General features: G+C 34.1%; 1 non-coding gene across 1 annotated transcript; it reads right to left on the bottom strand.

The window, feature by feature from the left end:
- Nucleotides 1–542: 542 nt before the first annotated feature.
- On the bottom strand, nt 543–649 carry LOC138829908 (U6 spliceosomal RNA). Its single transcript, XR_011372782.1, has one exon. It is a non-coding gene; the product is annotated as a U6 spliceosomal RNA (small nuclear RNA).
- Between the last annotated feature and the right edge of the window lie 11707 nt (nt 650–12356).

The following is a 12356-nucleotide window of genomic DNA, read 5'->3' as shown; positions in this document are numbered from 1 at the left end:
AATGTTCCATGGATTCCTAATTTTTCCAGAACCTTCATCATAAAGGGGTGTTGGATCTTGTCAAATGCTTTTTCTGCATCTATTGAGATAACCATGTGGTTCTTATTCTTGCTCCTGTTGATGTGATGAATAATATTAATTGATTTGCGTATATTGAACCAGCTTTGCATCCCTGAAATGAATCCTGTTTGATCATGGTGTATGATTTTTTGGATGAATTGTTGAAGTCGATTGGCCAAAATTTTGTTGAGAAGTTTTGCATCAATGTTCATCAAAGAAATGGGTCTATACTTCTCTTTCTTTGATGAGTCCCTGCCTGGTTTTGGGATGAGGGTTATGATGGCTTCATAGAATGTGTTCGGTAGTGAGCTTTCTCTTTCAATTTCATTGAAGAGTTGGAGGAGTATTGGTGTGAGCTCTGCTTTGAAGGCCTTGTAAAATTCCGCTGTAAAACCATCTGGTCCTGGACTTTTCTTAGCTGGGAGGTCTCTTATTGCTGTTTCTATTTCAATGCTTGATATGGGCCTGTTAAGCTGGTTTAAAAAAATATGGAACGCTTCACGAATTTGCGTGTCATCCTTGCGCAGGGGCCATGCTAATCTTCTCTGTATCGTTCCAATTTTAGTATATGTGCTGCCGAAGCGAACACTGTTCTACACTTTTTTACTTAACATTTTCCAGGGGTATGTATTCATGTTTCTAAGAAATGTTCACAGCAGTTAAAAGATGCTTTTGTGAAATTAATGTGCTACATTTTTTGTTGTGGGTGTTGTTTTTAGTGGTTAATTGGAGATAAGAATCTAACAAGTACTTTTCTGTCTGGGCTAGGTTTGGAAACAATTCTAAGATCTCAGCACCCAGACTAGCTCTTATTATAAGGGTGAGTTACCGGCACTTGATTTCATGAAGTTTTTTTTTTTAATTTTAATTATATTTTAAGATACTTGTTTCACTATAATGTATATCATTCTACACATAAATTTAGATATATGTATATATTTTTGAGGACAAATAATCTCTAAAAATATACTATTCTAGACATAACATTTATATATATAGAGAGAAGACAGATATATATATATAGAGAGAGAAGACAGACTCGCTCTAAAAATTTTATGCTACTATTTTTGACCTTTTTCATTTCAAAGATATACAGTCTATTTTTCTAAAAGTTTCCTAGAATAAAATAACTAATATTTCAATAGAAAGTAGAGTTTATTACTTTCAAGGGAATTTTAGATATACACATGATATTATAGTAACATTTACAGTATATTCCTTTAAAAGGTTCTGCCCAAACTCTTAAATATTTGATTGTAGTTAGGGGAAGAGAAGAAGTTAATTCATACTGATTAGGAAATTGCAATGCTTCAAAAAATCTATTCCATAATTTGTTATAAGCACATAGTCAAACTACCTGATATGGTTTAGGTTTTTTGTTTATTTGTTCAAAATTTCAATATGAATTCATGCACAGTGGTAACATTAAAATTATTAATCAAAAGACAAATAATAAAATTATAGACACATATCCGACATTCAATAATTAGCACTTATGTTGCTAATAATAATTTTGATGGGGAGGATGATGACCACAGTGTAGCCTGATAATGACGATGTTGTGATTGAAAAGGAAAAAAAAAATACGTAGATATCTTTGAAGCTGGATTTATCACATTGAATGCATAGTTATAAACAGCGTTGGATTACATACAATAAGAATAAGAGGAGGAGGGCTGGGAAGGTGGCTCAGTGGCAGAGGGCTGGCCTTGTCTACATGAGGCTCTGGGTTTTATTCCTCAGCACCACATAAGCAGAAAAAAGCAGGAAGTGGCACTGTTGCTCAAGTGGTAGAGTGCATTGAGCTGAAGAGCTGAGGGACAGTGCCAGGCCAAGAGTCCAGGCCCCATGACGAACCAAACCAAACCAAACAAAACAAAACAGAATAACAAAAGGAGAGTTTGAATATCAAGAATTACAATCCCATAAACAGGTACAGACAGTAAAAACCCTAATGTTATTCCAGCAGTCTTTCTAATGTATATACACTCACTGTTCTTGGTGGTATTATTTTCTTATAAATAAAATCGTTTATTTCCACATTTTGATGGACTAAGATGTAGGTTTCAACTTAGTGTGATTAGTTCAAATAACATTCTCATATAGATACCATTCAATAACCAATGTTTTCAAATGATATATGAAGAGTATGTTCTTCATTACAGCTGTAAATACATGACACAATTTACATAATACTACTTACATATCTGCAGTTACCGTAAAAGGACACAAGCTGCAGAGCCAGGAGTTAAAATTTATTTTTATTTCTGCATGAAACTATTTCTGACTTTATACCAACAAACTGAATTTGACACTTTCCTTATTTGTAAGCTAAGATAGAAAATGTAATGACTGTTTATTTTCTTTTTCCTTGCTCTAGAAGTCAACAAATATATTCTTCAATATTTCTGGCAGATTACATCCATTAAATGTAAGACCAACACTCAATGTTGTGAGTAATTAATGGTACTAGAGTTTTTGTCTGAGTTCTTCACTCTGTGTGCTTACAAGGAGACTCATTGGGTGATGGAGAGGACCAATATGAAAAGACTGGGGAGAAATGCATACTTAGTAAACAGTTGGTTTAGGACTGAGTGACTGGTGATGAGTATTTGCAATAGGCTGGTGTGTCAGGGTCATAAAAAGAAGTACATAGAAATTACATTAGTGACAGAAACTGAGAAAATCTTGATCATTCATCTTATCTAATGGATGGAGGTGGGGTAAGAGGAAATCTAAGGTTTTTCCACATCTCTGTCTCCTAACTGTGTTAGTTACATTCTTGGTGATAAGGATGGATTTAGATGGATTTATCTTGGTGATAAAGATGGATTTAGAGGAAAAAACTCTCTGATAGTTCTAAGATTTATGTTAAACAGATGCAAAGATAGGTCTGGTTGGACATCATCAAAATATTCATAACCATGAATATGAAAAATAATAAAATCAGGGACATTATTAAAGGGAAGAGGAAAAGGAATGTTCTGACGAAAGTGTGAAGAATGTAGGTACCAGAGTGGACAAGATTGGAGGAAAGTGATAAATAAGGAAACAAAAAAGGAATAAACACAGATTTACAGAAGAAAAGGAAGGAAAGAATTTTCAGAAAGATATTGAAGGAAACCTACTATTTGGATTTGAAAAGTAAAAGGACATAGACAAGTTCAATAAGAACAGTGTTTTGGTGAAAGTTATATTGATAAAATGTTGAGATGTGAATGTGTGGACAAAATTCTGGATCGATTAATTCAACAGATCCTGTTGATTCTAAATGTTGGGAACAAATGCTTTAATCCTGACCTTAGAAATATTATACAGATATAACTGTCATGAACTTTTCTTAGTGTGGTATTCTGTGAATATTTTTGAAAACTTTATTTAGCTAGGAGATTATAGATTGAACTACAGCACAAAAAAGCCTAATTTGTTCTATAGATCCAATTAGTGACCCATCTATGCATATCATTTTGGGATTTTATTGAAATATATTTAGATATGTTTGGATATCTTATCAGCCTACTCATTATAAATGTAGGACAAGTAACACCAAGTATTAGGTTGAACAGCCAACTTTAATGATGTGACTGGAATTGATTCCTCTATAGAATAGAAAATGCCTCAATAGCAATTGACACATCATAACTTCCATATACACTATTGAAATCTAAATCTTGTTAGGTATATCTCCATGCTGAAATAACACTGTCAACCAACCTGACACAAGTTCTTATATGTAGGAAAATGTTCTTATAAACTTCAAGTTTTATTGAATGGAAAAATTCAGACATTACTCTCACCACCAGGATTAAATGCCTAACAAGATAAGACTTTTTGCTTTAATGCTTTTCTTTCACTTTCTCATACACATTGTCAAGTAGTGAAGGATTCTGATTTAACAATAAGACAATTGTGACTTGTATTAACACAACATCTAGGATCTAATGTTAATTTGGATACTTACTAATTAGCTCCAAATTTTGTGGATATTTATATTTCTCCTGGGTAAACTAATGAACTCCATGAAAATGTCCCTAAGGAGCCTTTCAATTCTAATATCACTGTCTCAAAATGCTTTAAATTCTACATCCTTTAATGTGGGCATAGGGTTATATTGTGGAACTTTTCTCCTCAGAGAGTGAGTATTACCCTATTGCTTAACATGGACAAAGTACCTTCATACATAGACTGGGTGTGTACAAACAAGAAGTGGTAGTTGAACAATGTTCTTAGCAGTTTGTACAGATGAAATGGAAATAGAGCAACTATGAACTCAAAAGGAATGTGCAAAGAAGACAAAGGCACAAAGTAGAATGTGCCAAGAAAAGCTAAAGTATAATTTCAAACAATGTGCTCAGGTGTGAGGGTGTGTTCAAAGTACAGGTTCAGACAAGATAGTTGGATATCTTGGGCGGAAAACTGCTTTAAACTGTTCTGGGATAATTGTACAAGTAGAAGCCCCTAATTCTGACTCTAATCAGCCACAACATCATCAATTTACCAAGTGCAAAGTGAGAAAAAGAGGGCTGATCACAGTTAGTGTTGAAACAATGGCAATAACATAACTTTTCTTGTAAGTGTTCATTTATTTTGGAGCATTTAAGTAGGGAAAAGCAAAGTAAATATTTTGCATGTACCTAAATTAAGTGGGACATATTATATTGGTATCTCTTTAACTTGGAAGTTTTAGATTATGTCTTTTTGTACTCTAACTTGGGATAATGATCTGCTGTCAGTTATTTTCTTCTCTTACCATTTTTTTGCCCTTCCACTTACATAATTACTATTTAAAGAGACATAATTGAGCTTACATTTCTAAATTCTTCAAATTTATCTGAACTACTTCATACTTCTGGCAGCCTCCTATATCTTTCTCAAGGGAAACATTTTGTCACTACCATTTTTATCCTACATGATATTGGATATATTCCTGGCTAATTCGTGCAAGATATACATTAGACTCATCCTATATCTCAACATTTGTACCACCATAAAATACTATCTTACATAGAAATCATTATATTAGTATATCTGGTGAGGCAGCATCTGTCATTTTTGAATGGCCTTAAGTGATACTTACATGCAATCATGTTTTAAAACAATGTGCCACTTAGTAGATGAATGAATTGACAAAATGTGGTTTATATATGTACGGAGTACTTCTATGCTTCCTATTCATAAGGAAATGGAAAGACTTGGAAAAATCCTACTAAAAAAATAAGCAAGACACAAAGAAACAGATTTCATGGTTTCCCTCATTTGTAATAACTAGGAAATATCTGATAGCCTTAGCAGATGAGCAGAATGAATCAGTAGCTATGTATAAATGACCATATAAAATGATGCTGAGCAAAATAAACTCCTACATATGGAAAGAGAGGTTTTTCTTTGTGGTTGTTGTTTTTAATGTACTATATGATTCCTTTTTTCTTTTGTGTTTTCCCATATGGTTTGTCCATTGTTGTATTTGGATTCTGTATCCTGTGTATTGTATATACATTTATCTTCATTTGGCAAGGGAAGCAGAACAATAAAATGGCGAGACAAAGGACAAAAGGCAAACTAATGCAATGGCAATAGTCACAGGACAATATGTTGGAAATTTACAATTTGTGAGTGGTATTGGGGTGAAGGAAAAGTGTGAGAAAAATGAGGGAGGGGGTAAAAATTTTGACATGTTATGTATTCAATACCTTACAATTACTGCAACCCCTTCTATATATCACCTTGACAATAAAATTAAGTTAAAAATGAGCTACATAAAATATAATTTCACTGTATTGGTATAGTAAATATTATCCTACGTGTATTACCTTTAAAAAATGAAAATTTTGGTTGCTAATTTGAATTACCTCTTTCTTTATCAGACATCAACTGGAATGTTATCAAACTATACAATATTTTCAGAATATACTTGGCATTATTTGGAAAAAAAACATTATTTATAGTGTTGTCTCATACTAAAACAGAAAACGGTTCAATTCTATGGAAACTCCTAACTCTGAAAACTTACTAATTGTTAAGAGGAGAGAATATATCTGTTCCTCAACATTCCTATGACTACTAACTACTAATTTTCAAATTCTGAACATGCCATACCAGAGACATTCAAAAGAGTACCTGTTTGTATTTTATTTAATTCTGCAAGAGATGCAGTTTTCAATGAGGCATTACATATTTAAAAGTCAACAGAAAATATAGACACGTTCTTGTAGAGGAAAAAACTATGAAGTAACTATAACAATTAATTTCCTTTTTTTTTTTTTTTGGTAAGTCGTGGGGCTTGAAATCTGGGCTTGGGCACTGTCCCTGCACTCTGCAGCTCAAGGTGAACGCTCTACCACTTGAGCCACAGTGCCACTTCCAATAAAAATTCCGTAAGAGTAAACTTTTGTTCATGAGATTAACTATTATTTCTATGACAATCAATCCCAAGTTTTTATGCCGTAAAGTCATCCTAGCCCAACAGTTTCCAACTTGTAAGGTTCACGTTAAGATTCCCTAAATTCACATCATGACTAGTTTATCAATATTGTGAAAAAATACTACACTTTTGCTAATGTGATGACCTTCCTATTGTGGAAAGAATAATACACTTAACTTTGCTACATCATTTTCCCAACAGTGGTATTCTTGAGATCAGAACACTTGCAAATAGAATTTATTTTTATTTTTATTTTATTTTTATTTTACTATATATATATATATGTATATATATATATATATATATATATATATATATATATATATATATATATCATAGATATTCAGGAGATCTTTATATCTTAATATTAAGATTTGAAGATTATGGTTGAAAGCCCACCCAGGCAGGAAAGTTCGTTGGATTCTTATCTCCAATAAACTCATAAGGAAAAGCCAGACCAAAGTGGCACTGAGGTTCAAGTGGTAGAGCAGTAGCCTTGATCAAAAACAGGCTCAGGGACAGTGCCCAAGCCCAGGGGTTAAGCCCTAGGACAAACCAAACAACAAAAACAAAATTTAAAAACCCCTCAAACCTAGCATTTTTCTCATTGTATACAGATGTACATAATTAAGAAATTACTTTCTGTGTTATGTAAAGGTAGAAAAAAAAGATGTCACACAATTACTCTCTACATACCATGTTACACCAAAGTCTCAAAAGATTGCTCTTTTCCTATATTTATAAATTAATATCATCAATTTGTTGACAATTTGTCTAGATTATTCACATTATCATTTTACACATGAACTGTTGGAATTATCTATTAACTAAGTTCTTATTATACCTCACTTGAAAGACTACTCTAGTCAATTAGAATGCCAGAATCATTTGTGAATTTGTAAATTAAATATTTTATTTGAAAAGAATTTTGCAGTATCCTGTAGAATATTAAATTAAAAACAAAAATTATCTATTTTAAATTTAATTCTAATTTAGGCAAGTCTACAAAGTCCTATATTAAATGAACTTTCCTATTTCTCCAGGCTTAAACTTTTGTAATTCTTCATCATTTCTTTGGAATCTAACAGAATGATGCTTACTTTTTCAAATTTTTGGTTGGGAATCATGAGCTTTTTTGCATCTAGAAATGTTATGTAATTAAGACAACATTTAAAACACAACTGAGGATTATATATGAGTTGTATTTCTAGAGGAAACTTGAATTCTCAAAATATAATGACAAAATTAGCCCAAATTTCCAACTGTGTCTTCCTTTCTTGTTTATTTTTTATTCCTTTCTTGGTTGGTTTTATTGAGGCAAAGTTATATTCTCCTACTTAGCCAAAGTTTCATATCAGCTCAAGTAACTTGGGAGTGGAGTCCATGGAGTCCATTAAATACAAGATAATATCATGTTCATGATTTTTTTTCTTTTTTAAAATTTATTATTTTTTCTTGTGAAAATACTGTACAGAGGGGTTAAAATTACCTGTGCAAGACAATGAGTACATTTCTTGTCAAGCATTGTAGCCTCCTACTTTGTTTCTCCTATCAATCCCTTCCCATCCTCCCCAGGCGCCTCCACCCAATCCTCCTCCCCCCACCAAAGTTGCAAAGTTCGATTTCGACATAATGACTTGTACATCTTATTGTTGCAATGAGGCTACCTGTATCCCTATTTAAACGATTTGTTTTTGGGCTTTCCCTCCAGAAATTATACCGACATCAATACAGTTAAAGCAGGGGTTATACCGTGGGGGAGGGACATACAAAGCAACAAACAAATAATCTTATAAATGTATTAGAAACAAGCCCATGAAAGAAAAAAAAAACATTTGAATACATATCTTAGGGTTCATTTCCCTAACATCAACTTATCTGACCTATTCTGCTTGACTCTGAAATATTCTAGTTAGTGCAAATAAAGGAGACCATGGGAGCTATGTTTCTTTGAGTCTGGCTTATTTCACTTACTATATTTTTTCCAAGTCTTTCCATTTCCGAACAAATGGGGCAATGTCATTCTTTCTGATGGAGGAATAGAATTCCATTATGTATATATACCACATTTTCTTGATCTATTCATCTACTGAGGGGCATCTGGGTTGGTTCCATATCTTAGCTATGGTAAATAATGATGTAATAAACAAAGGCGTGCTGGGAGCTTTAGTGTGGTCTTCTTTGTATTTCTTACAGGGACACAATAATTTCAGGACATTGATTTAATTAATAGTTTATTAAGGATGAAAACAATAATATTAATTATATGGAAGCATAATAAATACCCAAGAATTGTTAGGAATTTAGTCTATATTACTGAATAATGGATAGACATCTCTGGCACACTATAAATATATATTTTTATTAGCATACTACGATGTGCGTGCCAATCTGTTCTTATTTTGTCAACCCAAGGGGCTCAATCTCAGGTCCTGGGAAATGCCTGTCAGCTCAGTTTGTCCCAGGATGGCATGTTGACACTCAATCATTCATGAATTTGGCCCTGTAGGCCATGAGTTCATATGCCTGCACTCCCAAACAATGAATTGTGGAGTAAAAAACAGATGGTAACACATGTTTTCCTTTTCTGTGAACATCCAGCGTGTCAGGTATGAAGTGGAATACATATGCAGACCTATATCCTATGTAATCAATGTAATCAATATTCTATGTGACATAATAGTCAATAAAATAACTGGTTACTACATGAACAAAAAAAAGGTAAAATGAATAACTACACTGAATGCAATATGGAGTCAATATATGTATGTAAATATAAATCATATATTTAAAATGTACACAAATAGGATGTTTGCTAGTGGTGGGGATCGATTTCAGGCATAAGGAACAGACTTAAATTTCTTGACTTCAAGAAAGCAAGCTTCCCCTTCCTACACAGTGCAACAGAGTTACCCAGATCATGAGTTGCAATCCCAGTCCTGGCAGAAAAAAATGGCATCTCTATGCTATGTGACAACCAATTCTTAGGTATTTCATTATTTCTCCTTTTAATGAATGTAATTTTTTAAACGCTTCATAAAGTATTGATTAATATCAATCAGTATCCTAGAATATAATTGTATATAATTTTATCATAGAATCATTCAAGAATTGCCCATTCAATCATGACATATATCACATTCCATTGGTATTCATATGGATAAAAATGAGTTCCTTGGGACATATTCATCCTGCAGTTTGCAGACCAGAGACAACCCAGGAACCAAGACTCTGCATAAGTAAAAGCCTGACGTCCTCACTCTTTCTCAGTGAGCAGAGGAGGGAAGGCTACCCCTCCCACCCCCCAGTACCGGAGATCTCCATCTTGGATACCGACAAAGCTCGGCGGAGCTGCTAGCTCCAACTCAGGCCTTTGAATAAAACTAGAGTCATTTAGCAGGTCACAAGAACTTAACCTGACATGCCAGACTCAGCTACACCCAGGGAAAAGTCACCCAGCTCGGGTGCCAGAGCTAGGAGTGGCTTTCTTCACTGGGTTATCAGATCCAGAAGCTGCCCCTCCCTTTAGCAGCCTCAACAATCAATTGACATTAAGTAAACAGAAACCCTGAGAATGGCTCTATGCTGGGCTCTGTGAGCTTCTCACAAACTACTATTCCCCGGCAAATCTACTGTTTGTTGAAGTGCCTCAACTCTACTCAGAACCTAGTCTCATCACAGTATCTCCAAACTTGAGGAAAAAGTCATTTCCCTCTTTTGTAATACTCAAAGCAGATCCTACTCCCATTGAACTACCCTGGGAGGACGATTGCAAAACCCTGGTTAAAGCAGAGCATTTTTCTGCCTGTTCGAACAAACTGACTTAAGAAAGCAACCAAGCCACAGGAACAAAAGCAGACCAGAGACTACAACAAGAGGCTGATTATGGACACAAGGGAGATACAAGATTTTCCCCACCCCTCCCAAAAAAATTAAAGAACTATTTCTTCTTCTTCTTCTTCTTCTTCTTCTTCTTCTTCTTCTTCTTCTTCTTCTTCTTCTTCTTCTTCTTCTTCTTCTTCTTCTTCTTCTTCTTCTTCTTCTTCTTCTCCTTCTCCTTCTCCTTCTTCTTCTCCTTCTTCTTCTTCTTCTTCTTCTTCTTCTTCTTCTTCTTCTTCTTCTTCTTCTTCTTCTTCTTCTTCTTCTTCTTCTTCTTCTTCTTCTTCTTCTCCTCCTCCTCCTCCTCCTCCTCCTCCTCCTCCTCCTCCTCCTCCTCCTCCTCCTCCTCCTCCTCCTCCTCCTCCTCCACCTCCTCCTCCACCTCCTCCTCTTCTTCTTCTTCTTCTTCTTCTTCTTCTTCTTCTTCTTCTTCTTCTTCTTCTTCTTCTTCTTCTTCTTCTTCTTCTTCTTCTTCTTCTTCTTCTTCTTCTTCTTCTTCTTCTTCTTTTCTTCTTCTTCTTCTTCTTCTTCTTCTTCTTCTTCTTCTTCTTCTTCTTCTTCTTCTTCTTCTTCTTCTTCTTCTTCTTCTTCTTCTTCTTCTTTTGGTACCTTTTATAAATATTTTTTCTTTTCTAAAACTTTTTTTAATCTATAATTTTTATATTTTTTGAAAAATATTGTTTTCTAGTATCTTTATTTTCCTCTTATAATTTTTATTTCAAGAACACATATGTGCTTGTGTTTTTCTTTCATTTTTTTCTTTCTTTTTTTTTTAAATTTTCTTTTTGTTTTTTGTTTAGCTCTACTGGACTTCTGTTTTTTTCTTCCTTTCGTATCCTTTTCACCTTTTCTTCTCTTTCGTTCTTCTTTATATGACTTAATTGTTGTCCTGCACATGCACAGATAAACCCGTAGTTGATTATTAGCCGCTATCCCCCATTGGGTACACACTTAATCCACAAATTTATTACTCAATTCAAAACCTCTGAGACTTAAATTGCTTAATAGCAGTACTAACTTTTTATACCTATATAATATTTTAAGCATTTTTATTTTTAATTTTTTCACATCTCCTTTATATCCCTTCCCTTCTCCCATTATATTCATGTTCTCTTCTGAATAGTTTGTTTTCGATATGCATAATATTATTAATTATTATTTTCCATTTTTCTGGTCTCTTTTCTTTTTCCTTTCTCTTTCTTCTTTTTCTCTCTCTCTCTACTTTCATCTTATCCAACCTATTTCCTGCTTTGATATTAGGACTTAGTTAACTCTACCTGTGCCTTCCCACATCACTCTATTCCTATTTTTAACCCACATTTCTCCCTAAACCTAATAATTTCTGGTTTTCCAAATTCATCTTTGCAGTTCATAGCCCATTATTATATAGTTGTTTGATGTTGAATAGATGTATCTGTTGAACTAGATTGTATCTGCAGACTATTGACTGTGCAAATTCAGATTTTGGTTGATTCTTGCCTTAAGTTAGTGTTCTAGCACAAAACTGGTGCTATTTTTATCACAAATGGGCAGAGTAAGCCAGAAAAACAGAAGAAAAATGGCAAGTCCGGGTATCTCAACTCCCACTCATGATAAGCAGGGGACAGAACAGATAATTAATAATCCAGAGGAGAGTTCCCAAATAGCTCTACAAACACTGCTGGCAAGCATGATAAATGAAAAGTTTGAAAACATACAAAGGACCCTGTATGAACGTGATAGGGAGAGAGAGGGAGCAAACAAAAGGTCAATGCAGGAAAAGATTGAAAACCTACAAAGGACTCTGTATGAGCGTGATAGGGAGAGAGAGAAGGCAATACAAAGATTTATACAAGAATATCATGAGGGTGAGGAAGCTACTCAAAAACTGATACAGGATTTGCGTGAACAGCTTGAGGATACTCAAACAGAAAGTCAGGAATGGCGTGAATAGGCTGAGAACACTCAAAGAGAACTACAGGAATGGCATGAATGGGAGTGGGAGGAACCTAAGGAA

This window comes from Dipodomys merriami, unplaced genomic scaffold (assembly GCF_024711535.1).
Source record: "Dipodomys merriami isolate MVZ:Mamm:240054 unplaced genomic scaffold, mDipMer1.0.p SCAF_179, whole genome shotgun sequence".
Lineage (NCBI taxonomy): Eukaryota > Metazoa > Chordata > Mammalia > Rodentia > Heteromyidae > Dipodomys > Dipodomys merriami.
Note: the sequence above shows the minus strand (reverse complement) of the source record. Positions and strands in the feature narration are given on the sequence as shown.